The sequence below is a fragment of the Saimiri boliviensis genome, chromosome 11 (genome assembly GCF_048565385.1).
Source record: "Saimiri boliviensis isolate mSaiBol1 chromosome 11, mSaiBol1.pri, whole genome shotgun sequence".
Classification (NCBI taxonomy): Eukaryota; Metazoa; Chordata; class Mammalia; order Primates; family Cebidae; genus Saimiri; species Saimiri boliviensis.
The window spans coordinates 82,710,188-82,728,043 of NC_133459.1; the positions used below are offsets into that span (position 1 = coordinate 82,710,188).

Sequence of the window (17,856 nt, forward strand, 5' to 3'; positions counted from 1 at the left end):
CAAAGACTGTTTAAATAAAAAGGGAACAAATCTAACAGAGTTGAATGCCTAAGTCAGGACTGCCCTGAAGCATGAGAAGTTTTATGTCTCTGTTTACCCTAGAAGTCAATGAAATAAATGCATATTTAATACATGAATCGCAGTTATATTTGGTTCACATATTATAGACAAGGAGAAACAAGAGAATTCTTTCTCAGATAAAATTTCTTAATAAAAGGCGAACATACACCCATAATGCAGTCATAACAAAAGCAATATAAAATAACTGAAAAGCCAAAAAGCAAACCAGGGTTTTGGATGATCTGGTTCTGGGTTTCAAGTGTTACATTTCTAATTATAAATGTGAACAGAATGCACAAAGCACCTATTTGAGGATTCTGAAAAGTGAATAGTAGCAGGTGGATTGCAGAAGGTCAGAGTTCAACAGATTACCAAAATGATGACGAGTTTACCTTTATTTTTTTCTTTTTCTTTCAGTATCTCTTAACCTGAATGTAATGCAGCCTTAAACCTGGAAGTGGGCACTGGGACCCAAAATGGGAGAGCTCCAGGGGAAACCCTCTAGGTTTCTCTTACAGAGCTGGATAGGAACTCCTAATGCTCAGAGAAAATACAGAAGTCCTTGGGGTTTTTAATTCTCTGTGGACTGTTGGGTTCCAACTCTCAAGCAGTCTTGTAGGGGTAATGGTGGAGACCACAATAGGAGCCTGCAGGAGCCGACACTCTAAGAGAAAGGAACCTTTCTGAATGGTGGAACCACGGCCCTAAGAGAGTGGGGCAAGCCCCCATTTCCTTTTTTTCTCTCTCCATCCTTCTGCTACTTGGCCTTGAATGTAAGCACAGGCTGAGCGCGGTGGCTCATGCCTGTAATCCCAGCACTTTGGGAGGCCGAGGCAGGTGGATCAGAAGGTCAAGAGATCGAGACCATCCTGGTCAACATGGTGAAACCCCGTCTCTACTAAAAATACAAAAAATTAGCTGGGCATGGTGGCGCGTGCCTGTAAACCCAGCTACTCAGGAGGCTGAGGCAGGAGAATTGCCTGAACCCAGGAGGCAGAGGTTGCGGTGAGCCAAGATTGCGCCATTGCACTCCAGCCTGGGTAACAAGAGCGAAACTCCATCTCAAAAAAAAAAAAAAAAAAAAAAAAGAATGTAAGCACAGTTACAGAAGTGTACAGCAGAGACAGGTAACTAAAGCCTCAGCTTGGTAGCCAAAGAACAAAAACAGGGAACACCAGAGGACTAGAAAGAACTATAGAAACTGGGGAGATGGTTTATGAACTCCTGGGCTCACCAATGAGCTCTGGATACATGATTCTGATTCTAGTCAACACACAAAGACTCTGAAATCCAAACTAACAAACATGCCACCATCCAGGGCCCAAAATGGCCACCAGATGACCCAGATGTGGGACAAATCTGAATAGCACAACAGAGTCTTAAAAAGCTGAGTTGATATTAGAACCACAGCTCACAGTAAGTGGGTTGAAACTTGCAGCCTTAACCTAACCAGGTCAATTGTCTGCTGAAAAAAAAAACAAGAAAAATCAACATTCACTATGGAATTTAAATAAGACCCAGAGTTTCAGAATATAATATTCAATATGTCCAAGAGACAATCCAAAATTACTTGGAGGTAGTCAGGCATGGTGGCTTATGCCTGTAATCCCAGCACTTTGGAAGACTTAGTGGGAGGATCACTTGAGGTCAGGAGTTCAAGACCAGTCTGGGCACCATAGCAAGGCCCTATCTCTACAAATAAATTTAAAATTACTTGGAGTACAAAGAACCAGGAAAATCTTAACTTGCCTGGGAAATGATAACAGACACCAGTACAAACATAACACAGACGTTGAAATTATCTGACAAAGACTTTAAAACAGCTATTATATAAATGCTTTACCAAACACTTATGAACACTCTTAAAACAAGTGGAAGATCGAAAGTCTCAGGAAAAAAAAAAAAGCGGGGAGACATAAAGAAGAACCAAATGGAAATTTTAGAATTAAAAAATACAATGGCAAAAAAGAAAAAGACACCTTTACTCAATAGGCTCAAAAGAAAGATAGAGATGACAGAGGAAAAAATCAATGAAATTAAAGGTATGTCAGTAGAAATTTTCCAATCTGGGCCAGGCACAGCAGCTCACACCTGTAATTCTAGCACTTTGGAAGGCTGAAGTGGGAGGCTCATTTAAGCTCTGGAGCTTGAGACCATCCGGGCAACATAGTGAAGCCTTTGTGTCTACAAAAAAAGAGAGAGAAAGAAAAGAAAAAGAGAGAGAGAGGGAAGGAAAAGACAAGAAAGAAGAGAGAAAGAAAAGAAAAAGGGAGAGAGAGGGAAGGAAAAGACAAGAAAGAAGAAAGAAAGAAAAAGAGAAAGAGAAAGAAAAAATAGAAAATTAGCTAGACATGGTGGCACATGCCTGTAGTCACAGCTACTTGGGAGGCTGAAATGGGAGGAGTGCTTGATCTCAGGGGTTTTCCAGCCTGGCAACAGAGTGAGACCCTGTCTCAGAAAAACAGAGAGAGAGAGAGAGAGAGAGAGAAAGAGAGAGGAAGAAAGAGAATGAGAGAGAGAGAAACAGAAAAAAAACTTTCAATCTGAACAACAGAGGAAAAAATACCTTTTAAAAAATGAATGCAGCCTTGGGGGCCTGTGAGTTAATAACAAATAGTCTAACTTTCCCAGACTGGACAACGTGGCAAAGTCTCGTCTCTAGAAAAAATGCAAAAATTTGCTGGATGTGGTGTTGTGTGCCTGTAGTCCCAGGTGCTCAGGAGACAGGAAAATCACTTGAGCCTGGGAGGTTAAGGCTACAATGAGCTGTGATCATACCACTGCACTCCAGCCTGAGTGACAGAGTAAGACCCTGTCTCAAAAAAAAAAAAAAAGCTAACTTTTATGTAATTAGAGTTCCAAAAGAAAAACAGTATGGTGCTGAAAAAACATTTAAAAACATAATGACTGAAAACTTCACAAGTTTAGTAAAAGACATAGAGATTTTTAAAATTCAGTGAACTCTGAACAAGATAAAGCCAAAGAAATCCATGCCCAGAAATTATAATCAACTTACTAAAATCTAAAGACAAAAATAATATTAAAAGCAGCTAGAGAAAAATGATGCATACCTATAGGAGGGACAGTGATTTCAGTGACTGCAGATTTGAGCCTTGGAGATCAGAAAAAAAAATATTGCAAGAAAAGAGCTGGAAACTCAGAATTATATACCAACCTAGCACAGGAATAAAGTGAAATAAAAATATTCTCAGAGGAAGGAAAACTATGATAATTCATTGCCAGCAGATCACCTCTAAAAAACTGTTAAGTAAAGTTCTTCAGATAAAAGAGAAATGACACTAGAAATAAATTTGATTGGAGTGTTCAACCCACTCAAATTTAATAAAGTTACTGATACATTTCAGCCAGGCATGGTGGCTCACACCTGTAATCCAAGTACTTTGGGAGGCTGAGGGGGCTGTATCTCTTGAGGCCAGGAGTTTGAGACCAGCCTGGGCAGCATGGTGAAACTTTGTCTCTACAAAAAACACAAAACTTAGCTGAGTATTGTGGCATCCGCCTGTTGCTCCAGTTACTCAGGAGGCTGAGGTGGGAGGATCACTTGAGCCCAGGAGGAAGAGGCTGCAGTGAGCTATGATCATGCTACTGTACTCCAGCCTGGGCAGCAGAGCAAGATCCTGTCTCAAAAAAAAAAAAAAAAATTATTGTTATGTTTGGATTTAGGCCTATCCTTTTATTATTTGTTTTCTGTCTGTTCTCTGTATTATTGTTTCACATTTTCTCTATTCTTTGGGGTTTTAAAATATTTTTTCATATTCCATTTCGATTTATGGCCATTTGGACTCTATCTCTTAGTATAGTATTTTTTTAAATTAGTTGGCCTGGGGATTAATATACATACTTAACTTTTCACAGTCCACTTAAAATCAATATTTTACCACTTTAAGTGGAATTTAGAAACCTCCCAAAATACAGACCTTCATACCCTCCCCACTTTGTAATAGTCTTATCTTTCTCTTACATCTATGTATATGTTGAAACCCCATCAGAGAATGTTAAAGTTTTGCTTGCTTTCTTTTTTTTTTTAAGTGGAGTTTCTTATTGCCCAGGATGGAGTGCAATGGCATGATCTTGGCTCATGCAACCTCCACCTCCTGGGTTTAACCAATTCTCCTGCCTCAGCCTCCCAAGTAGCTAGGATTACAGGTGCCTGCCATCATGCCTGACTAATATTTGTATTTTTAGAAGAGATGGGGTTTCATTATTTTGGCCAGCCAGGTTTCAAACTCCTGACTTCAGATGATCCATGCACCTCGGCCTCCCAAAGTGCTGGAATTACAGGCCTGAGCCACTGGGCCTAGTCTCTAAAGTTTTGCTTTCAACTATCAAATATACTTTGAAGAACTTAAAAGGTAAATACTAGTCTACTGTGTTTATCTGAATATTTCCTACTTCCATTCCACGCCTTCATTTTTTCAATGAAATTATTTGGTGGAATGAAAGTGCATGTTTTTCTTCTTAACAAGACTGACCTGGTTACCAACTGCTGAGAGTCTAATCTGCCATCAGCCTAGTCCACATTGCATCTACTACAGCAACCTTCTTATGGGGGAGCCCAGCACCTTGGTAGCAAGTTGATGCTGCTGGATCTCTTCCAACATGGAGGGAATTGGTTCTCTGTGGACTAGAAACTTATTCATAATATAAATTTGCATTTCCTTCCTACAACACATCTGCCAGTGCCATCATCCATGGACTTTGCTGAATGCATTATTCTCTGTCATAACTTTGATTCTGTATAAGGAGTTCAATAAAAGGTAGCATAGGATATGTGTTCCATTTTCATGGCTTTAACACTTATCCCATCACCCAGAAGCAGATAACCTGCTAGAATTGGTGGAATGTAGCTGGGTGCAGTGGTATGCACCTATGGTCCCAGCTACTCAGGAGGCTGAGGAGGGAGGATTGCTTAAGCTTGGGAGGCAGAGGCTACAGTGAGCCAAAATCATGCCACTGCACTTCAGCCTAGGTGCCAGCGTGACACCCTGTCTCAGAGAGAAAGAAAGACAGAGAAAGGGAGAAAGAGAAAGAGAGTTGAATGACCTCCTGAAGGCTTAGTTATGGTGCCAACTGGGAGACAACCTCCTGTAAAAGGATGATGTTTTATTTTACAAAACGTAGTACATACTTTATATCAGCAGCAAATGTAGGATATTGTTTATAGCAACAATATAGGAGTCCCAGAATTAAAGTGTAGCATCATGGAGTAGATGTTTCTTCTCACTATTATGTCTCAACTGTCTCACAGAACTTGAGATTCCTGTCCCTGAAACTTTGTGCCCTGTTGGCTTAGAGGCCTTAATCCCCATGAAAGGAATGCACCCATCAAGGGACACAAAAATATCTCATTGAATTGTAATTGTATTGTAAATATCTAACCTGGTAATTTTGGGCTCCTCATGCCATTGAACTAACAGATAAGAAGAGAGGTGAATCAGTCAGCCATTGCTACAGTAATAACTGAATAATAAAAACCACAAAATATCAGAGGCATATAACAATGAATATTTACTTTTTGCTGATGGGTCTGCAGATCAGTTGGGGCAGCTCTGCTATCAGACTGCAGGTCAGCTTGGCTACACATGCCTCACTCTGCCGCCTGGCTGAAGTGGCTACCTGTGGCATGCCTCTAAAGTCTTAGGCTTGGAACTGGTATGTCATTTCTGCTTTATTTCATTGGCCAAAGAAAGCCACAAGACCAAGGCCAAGGATACATATATTCAACTTTCCTAATCCCTGGGCTTTGAATTTCTAATTAGTTCCTATGGGCTGGTTTTAGTTTTCCTCAAACCTACTTGACACTTGATACTACCTGGCATTCCATTTCTTTGGATAGCTGCTGACTGGGGTCCCTCCCTGATCTCTTCCCATATAGAATCTAGTGATGCAAAACTAACATTTCTGGAGATCCAACTCTGTGCCAAGGACTAAATCATATATCATCTCATTTATCCTCATAACTCTGAGAAATAGGACTTGCTATCTCAACTTCACATATGAGAAACCTAAGGCTCAGGTAGAAAAAGTAACTCATCCAGGGTTACAGAACTGGTAACTACTTTTGGAATTCACATGAAAAAAATCTGATTTGAAAGCGAAAGTTTTCCTTCTATATCTTATTTATTTCCAAAATACCCAGCTTTTTAACCCCCCAACTTTAGCCACAGGCTTATCTCTTTGTTTACTGAGTCTTGAGATCTAGCTGTTGTCTTTGGCAAATCTGATCAGGTCATTTCATAGCCTTAGGAAAAATGCTCACTGAGTAGTCAAACAAGACTTTTGATTAAAGGCTTCCATAAAGATTTGGTGAAGGAGGCAGGACCCAACTGTTGGCTGGTAGAGATGAGTGGGAAGGCATCCACCCTTGTGGAACAGCATGAACAAAGGCAGAGAAGTGGGGAAGTACAGTGTGTGCTTGGGAATAACAAGGAATCTGCTTCAACAAGAATGTGGGGTCAACTTCTAGGTAAGACTTGAAAGAGGGAGAAGAGGTTTAACATCCCATTTAGGGAAATGACTGCAGTGAGGTGGTGTATGAAAGAGTAGTGAGTGCCTTTTCCCCAAATGGAAATCACAATGAAGTAAGTAGCAGTTACTGCCAAGACCCGTCAAGGCTGAAGGAAAGCAAAGATTTCATTACATATCATTACATTAACAAATGAATAATCCAGACTATAAACTAATTCTCTGTGTAAACATTCCAGAACTACTGCTGGAGAAACACAGAGTATTTGGTGTGCTAAAGAAAATGTGTGAATGAGGTCAATTACAGGCCAAGACAGAAAGGCAAAGAAGTATCAGGAAGATGAGTTATAACTGGAAAGCTTATCACTGGAAGAGCCGGCCAGAAATCTCCCTTTGGGAAGGCATGAGATAGCCATCAACATAAGCAAGAAATGTAAAGGCCGAAATTGAACTCATAATTTTATGAAAGGTTTTTTTTAGAAACTCACAATGGATTTCTGTCCAAACACAAAGATTCTAGTCATATAAAATTCCATCCTGTTAATGTAATTTTTATACATGGAAATGGACACTTTCACTGTAAGTGATCTCCCTGTATCCTTTACAGAGGCAGTGATTTCTGAACCAATAAAAGTAGGAATCACCAATGATTTCTGATTACCTATAGTGAGAGAAAAGCAAGGAGGAAATGTTACTGTTCTGTGTCCTCTGAAAGACAAGCAATGGGTCAAAGTTGCTCACTTGTTTCATTTAATGTGTCCTCAAAGCATAAATCCATTTAGAAAACATGGGCTTGATTTCGTTGGCATAGTGAAATGTTCTAAAGATTTGGACTTTAGGGGCTGTCATTTAACTTTTGAATAGTGACAAAATTTTAGTACAGAAAACTTCTTAAGTTAGTTATCATATCTATTTCCATTCTAAATTCTGAATGAGGAGCTCTTTCCTAAGTTTTATCAATTTTACCATACTTTTTATTTCTTTCTCTTTTTAGAGATAGGGTCTTGCTCTCTCACCCAGGCTAGAGTGCAGTGGTGTGATCTTGGCTCACTGCAACCCTAACCTCAGGCTCAAGCAATCCTCCTGTCTCAGCCTCATCAGTAGGAAGGCTGCAGTTGTGTGCCACCATGTGTGGCTAACTTCTTTTCCTTTTTTTTTTTTTTTTTTTTTGAGATGGAGTCTCTCTCTGTCACCCAGGCTGGAGTGCAGTGGTGCGATCTTGGCTCACTGCAACCTCCACCTCCTGGGTTCAAGCGATTGTCCTGCCTCAGCTTTCCAAGTAGCTGGGACTACAGGTGTGTGCCACCATGCTGGGCTAATTTTTGTATTTTTAGTAGAGACAGGGTTTCACCGTATTGGCCAGGCTGGTCTTGAACTCCTGACTTGTGATCCACCTGCCTCAGCCTCCCAAAGTGCTGGTATTATAGTGTGAGCCACCATGCCCAGCTTTTCCTATTTTTTGTAACAGTGAGGTGTCACTATATTGCCCAGGCTGGTCTCAAACTTCTGGCTCAAGTGATCCTCCTGCCTTCGTCTTCCAAAGTGCTGGGATTACAGGTGTGAGCCACCACACCCAGCCATGCTTTTCTTTTTTTTTTTTTCTTAAGACGGAGTTTCGCTCTTGTTACCCAGGCTGGAGTGCAATGGTGCGATCTCAGCTCACTGCAACCTCCGCCTCCTGGGTTCAGGCAATTCTCCTGCCTCAGCCTCCTGAGTAGCTGGGATTACAGGCACACGCCACCATGCCCAGCTAATTTTTTTGCATTTTTAGTAGAGACAGGGTTTCATCATGTTGACCAAGGATGGTCTCGATCTCTTGACCTCGTGATCCACCCGCCTCAGCCTCTCCCAAAGTGCTGGGATTACAGGCTTGAGCCACCGCGCCCGGCTCCAGCCATGCTTTTCAATATCTCCACATTCTCTCACGTGACACACTTGATCCTGAACACTTCTCCCCTTCACACCTCCAACTCTCTGCTGCTTAAGCCCTTCAGGGTGTTATTGCTTATAGAATTCATTCCAAAATCCCTTCCTCAGCCTACAAGAGGCTGCATGATGTGGCTTTTACCTGCCTTTATATCTTCACTGTCTGAGTCTGTTCCAGCTGCTAGAACAAGATACCACATACTGGTGGCATATAAACAACATAAATTTATTCATTACAGTTCTGGAGGCCAGGTAGTCCAATATCAAGGTGGCAGTAGATTTGGTGTCTGGTGAAGGTCCACTTTCTGGTTCACAGATGGCACCTGCTCACTGTATCCTCACATGGTAGATGGGGCAAGAGACCTCTCTTGGGCCTTCTTTGTAAGGGCACTGATCCTATTCAAAGGTCTAACATCTTTTTTTTTTTGAGATGGAGTTTTGCTCTTGTTACCCAGGCTGGAGTGCAATGGCACAATCTCGGCTCACCGCAACCTCCGCTTCCTGGGTTCAGGCAATTCTCCTGCCTCAGCCTCCCTGAGTAGCCGGGATTACAGGCACGCGCCACCATGCCCAGCCAATTTTTTGTATTTTTAGTAGAGACGGGGTTTCACCATGTTGACCAGGATAGTCTCGATCTCTTGACCTTGTGATCCACCCGCCTCAGCCTCCCAAAGTGCTGGGATTACAGGCATGAGCCACCACACCCGGCCAGGTCTCACATCTTAATACCATCACTCTGGGAGTTAGGATTTCAACACATGGTGGGGCCCAGTGGACACAAATATTCAGATTATAGCGTTCACTTCATACCACTCTCCCCAAAACAAAAAGGTTACCTCCCACTATGCTGTTCACCTTTTTGTTTCCCAAAGCTGCCAAAGCATTTCCTGTTCAGGGACTTTGCACAAGAGTTCCTCTTTGCAGAGAATTTAAGGCTCTTGTTCAGCCTTCAGGTCTCAGCTTAAATGTCCTTGTAACAAAGAGTTCCTGGTCACAACATATATAACAAACTGTAATTATCTTCTTTGTTCATATATTTTACTTATTTACTGTCTCTCCCACTAGGATGTAAACTCCATGTGGGCAGGGACCAAGCACAGATACAACCCAACTTATTCTTCAAGTGTTAGCTCAAATATTGTTCTTTGTATACTCAGGGCCTAGCACAGAGTCAATAGCTGATGAATGAATGAATGAATGAATGAAAAAGGAGTGAGGCAAAAGGCAGTGGCCTTAAAACAGACATATAAATCAGACTGAGGTTGTACAAAAAAAGTATTTCTGAAACTGAGATACTCCACAAAATCCATGGTGTCAATAATATAGTATCATTTATAGACCTTGTAGTTATTTGTTATAGGTTAAATAAACAGGGTGTCCATTTGATACTGACAGGATAGGTGAGGTCCTGAAATGCTGGTGGGACCTCAACCGTGGCCAGTGTCCAGGGTCTTGACAACATGGTAAGAAGGAATTCAATGATGAGTCAGAAAGTAGTAAAAGTACGAACATTTACTGCAAAGCAAAAAAATACACACTCAAGAAAGGGAAGTTGCAGGCATACATGAGAGAGTCACGTGTAAGGGGGTTTGAGGAGGCTACCTTTAGGGTTTTCTTTAAGGGATGGAATATTCATGAAGATTCCTAGAAAAAGGTAGAGATTTCTCAGAACTGTTGTGTCAACCATTTTTACACCAAATACAGGTGTCCCTGGAACTGTCATGGCGCTGGTGGGTGATTTAGCATGTTAGTGGGCATATAATAAGGTCCTAAGTGAAACTTAGGTCAAATCTAGCACCATGTTGGGTCCAGTCGGGTCTTAGCCAGCTTGATCTCCATTCTGGTTTTTGGGATTTTATAAGCCCCTAGCTTCTGCAGATATTTCAACAGTTTCCTTTTGCTAGTCATGTGAAACTGCTGCCTGGAATTTTCTATTCTGCAGCCACTCGGTATTATTTCTGTCTCACATTAGGTCAGGTTGCTACAAAATAAATTGCCTCAATGTTGTTCATTTAATATTAAAATTGTGGCAAAATTTTAAATTGGAAAACCTGGCAATTCTTGCCACCATCATATCAAAGAGCTAATGCTGGGAGCAAATAAAATTGAAAAGTTCTTCATACTTAAATATATGCTACGAAGTAATATCTTCAAAATGACTGTCCTTACAAAAAAAAAAAAAGGAAGGATAAAATAAGTCATTGTTTAACATTGGATACTTAACTATTGTCTACCACCATGGAGCTAGTTCTATTAAACTATACCTCTTAAGAAAAGAGTACCTTGGCATATATATTAAATGCTAAATATGCTTTAAATAACTGGTATTTATATATATGATTTAAATAATTGGTATATATAACTTCTGTTTTGCTTTACAGAATGCTAAAATTGATAAGTTAATTAATGAAATGCACATTAAGGAAGATAATGTTTTTGTTTTTTTTTTTTCTTTTGTGAGACGGAGTTTTGCTCTTGTTACCCAGGCTGGAGTGCAATGGCGTGATCTCGGCTCACCGTAACCTCCGCCTCCTGGGTTCAAGCAATTCTCCTGCCTCAGCCTCCCGAGTAGCTGGGACTGCAGGCACTCACCACCATGCCCAGCTAATTTTTTTAGTAGCGACTGGGTTTCACCATGTTGACCAGGATGGTCTCGATCTCTTGACCTCGTGATCCACCCGCCTCAACCTCCCAAAGTGCTGGGATTATAGGCGTGAGCCACCGCGCCCTGCGATAATGGTTTTTAAAATTTATTTCAAGGCACATTTAATTTAATATCAAGAGTGCAATATAAAAGGCCCAAATACAAAGAAGGAGCCCATTCCCCCATTAACACCAATGACAATGCTCTTTTAAACATGTGCCTGTTAAATGGAAGGGGGATTTCATAAAATTCACTAAAAAAATAATGCAGTGAGTCTCATCACAGCTAATATCCTTACACAATCTAGTTGTGAAATGAATGTTTATAATGCTTCAAACTGTTTAAACCTGAAGTCTGATACCACACCTTCATGTTTGTACAGTCCTCTTTAAGATTATCTACAGTTTTTGCAACCATTCAAAGAACGAACCATTGAATAAAGCCACATTGATTTAAGGCTCAAGCAAGTAATATAGAGCCCCAAACTAAATGGTTAAATATATGCACTACTTGTACGGACATCTATTATTTGATTCTGTCATAACTATTAAAAGTTGGTTCTCAGCATATAAACCTTTAAAGGCAAAATTCATCTCATTTGAGTTTTGACCCAGAAGTTCAACAACAATCATGAAGTCCACAGTCTTATTGGCAAAACTGATACACAGTGTCTCTAAGTCACTATGCTCAAGGTTAACAGTGATGCATATTCCATTTTTACATTTTACTGCAATTTTACATGTTCAATTCATGACTTAAAATCTCTAGGTTTTCATTCCTTCAAACTGTCTGAAGACACAGTGTGCCACAGACTTAAGACTTCTGTTTCTCCCTCTATTTTCTTCAAACAGAAACATTTCTCAAGTGTCTACAAGTTCTAGAAAGGGAGTTTTTCGGAGGTGGCCACTCTACAGAATAGTCCGTCGCCATCAGGCCTCTGAAGCAAGGGGAAGGGGAAGAGAAAAAGCTGAAACACAAGGTTCATCTGGTAAGTTTTACATTAACCATTACAAGCTGGACAGTGTAAGAATGTGGCTTTTTTTTTTTTTTTTTTTTTTTGGCTCAAAAAGTCTGAGTCTTGGTGTGGAAACCAGTACTTGGCTGTCCAACCACAGCTTTCTCATAGTGGGACTGTCAGGGAAGTCTTGACTGGGGAGTACGATTTGTTTACCTATCAGGTGTAAAATTCCAGGCACTCAGTTCATTTTGGGCTTGTTCCAGTTTGTCTTCAGTCTGTTCCAGCTCACCTTTCATTTTTAGGAAAAACAAGTTGATCACTTGAGTCTGCCATTGTTGATCTCAGTTGGGCAACGCTTGGCCGCTGGACTTACTTGAGGTACTGGATTTGAGTAATACACTCTTGAATCTCTTGTTCCTTGGTTGCTGGTCGCATTGCAAGGATGTTTTTCCTGCGTGCAGACTCCTGCTGCTGTTGCTTTAGTTTTTCTTCAAACTCTCTTAGGCCAGTTACGTCATTAGAGTTAAGATCCGTGTACTTGCCCTCCAGAGCCTGTACATATGCTTCATATTGTTTCCATCTTAGAATTAACTCATCTCTTGCCATAACTTTGAAGTCTGTTTCACCTAGTCGAAGCTTTTTTGGATGAGGTTCTTCGTTGGTCATCTCGATTCCTCTCCCGACCCTGACGGAAGCCGCGCCGGCACCGCTAGTCGCGGAGGCCGAGGCCGCCCTGCTCGCCCCGCCGCCTGGGCCCCCTGGGCCGCCGCGCAGCTGGACCACTCTGCCGCCGGCTCTGCGTCCAGGAAGATAATGTTTTAATAATAGTTTGTATCATTCCTGATAACAAGCTTTGACTTGCTACTGTAGAACAGAATGACCAGTTGTTATTCTTCCCCACTTCAAAAGAAGAATGCTATTCTGATAAGGATTTTTGTTATTATTAAGTGCTAACTGCCTGAGATATTTTAAATATTTACATTATTTGGTGTGTGGAAGTTAGCCTTCATAATAAGAATTTCCATTTAAATAGCTCTTTTCATTTTTTACCCAATCTGTCCCAGTTTTTAGGAATAAAACAGCAAATCTTAGCTAGGAATTTACTTTTCAGCTGTGAATGTTAAAGATCACATCAATTTTAAGGAGGCTTTTTTTTTTTTTAACTTTTACAAATTGAAAACAGTTTTCTCAACTATCAAGAAAAAACTAAAAATTGAAATCTGTTTTTTAATGGAAGCATTAAGATCATAAATCATGGCAGGCAAAGGGGAAAAGTCATCTCAAATGGGTAAAGCACAATCCTCCAAGAACAGACACTTGAGCTCAGCCTAAAGGGCGTATTTTCAAAGTGCACGTGTTGGTTTGTTATTTTAGAACTGCTCTTGAGAGCTGGGGTTATATAGAAAAGGCCTTGTTTCCATAGTCTGCTATAAATAAAATGTGAACCATGACATCGTCTCTTAAGAGAGTTTTATAGAAATACCAAGTATAGCAATTTATACAAGTACCTCTCTAAATATAAAGTCTTGGAATTGTTGCTAAGCCAGGTAATAAGGGACATTACCACTTTTGCTAAGGCATATTTGTGTGACAGATTAGACCCTGTTTAGGCATCTATTTACAGGTCAAAGCCTGCAGACCTTGAAAGGAGAAAGCAGGGAGTTCACCCAGGCTGGCCTCCAGCTCCCAGGCAGCTGTGTAATCCCACTGAACCTGTTTGGCAGCTCATGCAGCAACTGCTGCAGCTTGCAGATAAGACCCTCTTGGAAAGCCTGATAGCCCTTGTCAATAATGAAATTTCAAGAGCAACTGGAATTTTCTAAAACATCAAAACACATTCTCTGATTTGTGCTAATACCCAGTCATTACAGAGAGCCAATTGAGTAAGATTTTTGTTAAGGAAAGACAGAAGACAATTCTTTGCTTCTTTAAAACTGTCATATGTAAATCTCAAATCTTATCTTGATCATAAGCAACCATTGTTTGCTTATCTGTTGCATCATTGAAGCAAAACAAGTCATAGTAGCCATAAAAACAAGACTAACATTGGATTTCCACAGCTCTTTCAGCAGTGGGTTAGAAAGTGCCATTAAAACATAGTTGTTTCATAATTTCCCTATTAGATAAGTATTGCAAGATCCCATCTTTCACATTAGCATGAATTTTATTGCCTCTAGAAAGGCAAAATTGGTCTAGGTCAAAGGGCAAATGAGTGCCCTACCTACAACCCATAACAAAGTGAGGCTTTTAGCCAGAAGGGTTCCATACTAAAGTGTCTCGGGGAATATGGAATGTTCCTGAAATTATGCTGGGTCTATCCTTTTTGCTTTTCAAAAACCTGATCACTGAAGAGAAAATATATTTATTAAAACTAGATACCAAGAAGCCTCTGATTGTGAAATAAAAGAAAAGTTACTGTACACAATACTCAAAAAGACCATAAAGATGTTTTAGTCAGAGAAAGAAAAAGACTGTGTGGGTCGACAATGACAAGGGGCTGGAATGTAGAAGCCCAGGGGAGTCAGAAAAGAGAAAAATGTGGCGTATGTGTCTGGTGAAGCTGTATGAAACAGTGCCCTATCTCTCTGTGTCTAATCAGTCACAGTTGATTCTCATAGAGCTTTCACTGCTGTCTTTTCCCTCTAATACCACTTTAGAGGGTGAGAGGTAGAGTTCCTTTCACAGTTATGACTTAGCTTTTCTTTTGTAAACAGCTTTTCATTTGTTTAAAAGAATTTGCACATACATATGAAAGGACTCACAAGGAAATAATGAAAATCACTGTAAATTCTGTGTTGAGGCTGTAGAGAGCCAAAGTGCTCTAAAAATAATTTTGTCATAGTAAGCTGATAACCACAAAGTTCAATCAGATTTAAAGAAGCAGAATGAGGGAATAAACTGTGAAATAGCAGGTCTCAGAATATGAGGTTGTGGGCCATTGAAGAAAAAAATTAAAAGATTTCATAAAAAATATGAAAAGAAAATAAACCTTATAACAAATTTTGTTCTTTTGAATCACAGTGAAAAGTTTCTCTCTCAGTAACAAAATCTTAGTCAAATATAGCTGAGGTTTGCTACATTTAATTACCTAAGTGGCAAACTGGAAAGAAAAATTTTAAAGTACTTAAATATTTTATTGTTTTAAATCAAATTTAAATAAATGAAGAGACTATTCAATGTTGCCTAAGTATTTTCATGACGTTTCAAGTTTCTTTCTAAATTAAAATCTAATTTAACAAGAAAGTTACTGGGGATTTTCATTCACTTATTTATTTCCCCCATAATGAAAATGGCTTTAGTTTTTCTGACTACGTAAGTAATGAACTTTATTAAATAAAAAAAAAAAAAAGTTATAGACAGAAAGAAAGTAAAACTGTCCTGAAACCTCATCACCCTGTGATAACCACTGTTAATATTTTGGCAACCATCCTTTCATGCATCACAAATCTCCGTATACAATTTATATAAAGAGAATAACATGCATGCTATTCTTACTATGGTGCTTAATTTTTTTTTTTTTTTTTTTTTTTGAGACAGAGTTTCGCTCTTGTTACCCAGGCTGGAGTGCAATGGCTCAATCTCGACTCACCGCAACCTCCGCCTCCTGGGTTCAGGCAATTCTCCTGCCTCAGCCTCCTGAGTAGCTGGGATTACGCGCCACCATGCCCAGCTAATTTTTTGTATTTTTTTTTTTAGTAGAGACGGGGTTTCACCATGTTGACCAGGATGGTCTTGATCTCTCGACCTCGTGATCCACCCGCCTCGGCCTCCCAAAGTGCTGGGATTACAGGCTTGAGCCACTGCGCCCGGCGGTGCTTAATTTTTAAAATATTGCTTAGTTGGTTGTTTTCTTCATCTTTGGGAATCAATATCAAAATATGGTATAAATATGTCCTGTTCTTTTCCTATGCTCATGAAATCCGATACATATATACTCTGTGTGTCTATGTATAATAGGCATGCTCTGCATTCTGTCTATCTCATCTAAATTGTCATGGATTCCCCTCCAAAAACCCTGGATAGTTCTAAATCATTCTTTTTAGTAGCTGCGTAATTTTTCTACTGTGTGCATGAACCATAGTTTATATAATCATTTTTCTACCTAACACCTAATTTTTTACTTTTTTTCCAATGGCACGCCAGGTTGCAGTAAACATCTTTCTGTGTATAACCTTTCACACCGGTGCTTTTACATAAGTAGGAAAATTCTTCTTATGAATAGATTGCTGAGAAAAAGAGTATATCTCTTTTTAATTTTGCTTTCCAAAATACTATAACAGTTCACATTTCCACTGGCAATGTGTGAGAATAGTCTTTTCCACATATTCCTGAAAGCAGTAGCTGTTATCCCTTTTTAAGTTTTGCCAGTCTGATGTCTGTAAAGATATGCTCACTTGTTTCTTTAATTTGCAGTTCCCTGACTCCTCATGAGATTAATTGTTCTGGCATATTTTTTTGTGTTTAGAGGCCATCTTGGATTTGCTCTTACATGAATTGACCGTTTATGTCCTTTGACCATTTTTTTATTATGTTACCTTCTTAGCCTTTTGTACAGTAAAATTATTAACCCTTTATTTTTCACATGCACTGGAAATATTTTTCTTAATCTATTATTTGTCTTTTTAATTTGTCTGTGATACTGTAACATTTTTTATACTTGAGTAGTTCTCTCCTTTTACTTTTACAGCTTTTGGATTTCCTGCTAAAAAATCCCTCCAACATCAGCTGGGCACGGTGACTCACGCCTGTAATCCTAGCACTCTGGTAGGCTGAGGTGGGTGGATCACCTGAGATCAGCAGTTTGAGACCAGTTTGGCAAATATGGTGAAACCCTGTCTCTACTAAAAATAAAAAAATTAGCTAGGTATGGTGGTGGGCACTTGTAATCCCAGCTACTCAGGAGGCTGAGGCAGGAGAATCACTTGAACCTGGGAGGCAGAGGTTGCAGTGAGCCGAAATCACACCATTGCACTCCAGCTGGGTGACAAGAGTGAAACTTCATCTTTAGTAAATAAATAAATAAATAAATAAATAATAAATCCCTCCAACATCTATCCAGGGCAAAATTTCTTTTTTATATTTTCTTATGCCTACAAACAAAAATAGCGTATATTTATCACATATGACATGATATTTTGAAATATATATACATTGTGGAATGGCTCAATTGAGCTAATTAAAAAATATATATTGTCTCACATATTTTTTATTTTTTGTGGTCAGAATACCTAAAATCTACTCTCTTAGTGATTCTCAAGAATATAATGCAGTTACTTACTATAGTCACCATATTGTACAATAGATTTATTGAACTTATTCTTCCGATCTAACTGAAATTTTGTAGGGCTAAATTTTCATTTTTTTTTTTTTTTGAGACGGAGTTTTGCTCTTGTTACCCAGGCTGGAGTGCAATGGCGCGATCTCGGCTCACCGCAACCTCTGCCTCCTGGGTTCAGGCAATTCTTCTGCCTCAGCCTCCTGAGTAGCTGGGATTACAGGCACACGCCACCATGCCCAGCTAATTTTTTGTATTTTTAGTAGAGACGGGGTTTCACCATGTTGACCAGGATGGTCTCAATCTCTTGACCTCGTGATCCACCCACCTCAGCCTCGCAAAGTGCTGGGATTACAGGCTTGAGCCACCGCGCCCGGCTTTTTTTTTTTTTTTTTTTAAGAGACAGAGTCTTGTTCTGCCACCCAGGAGTGCAGTAGTATGATTGTAACTCACTGTAGCCACAAGCTCCTGGGCTCAAGTACTCCTCTCATCTCTGCCTACTGAGTA

At 39.8% G+C, this 17,856-nt stretch overlaps 1 pseudogene; it reads right to left on the reverse strand.

The window, feature by feature from the left end:
• Positions 1-11,993: 11,993 nt before the first annotated feature.
• On the reverse strand, positions 11,994-17,059 carry LOC101042726 (pre-mRNA-splicing regulator WTAP-like; annotated as a pseudogene).
• Positions 17,060-17,856: the final 797 nt, after the last annotated feature.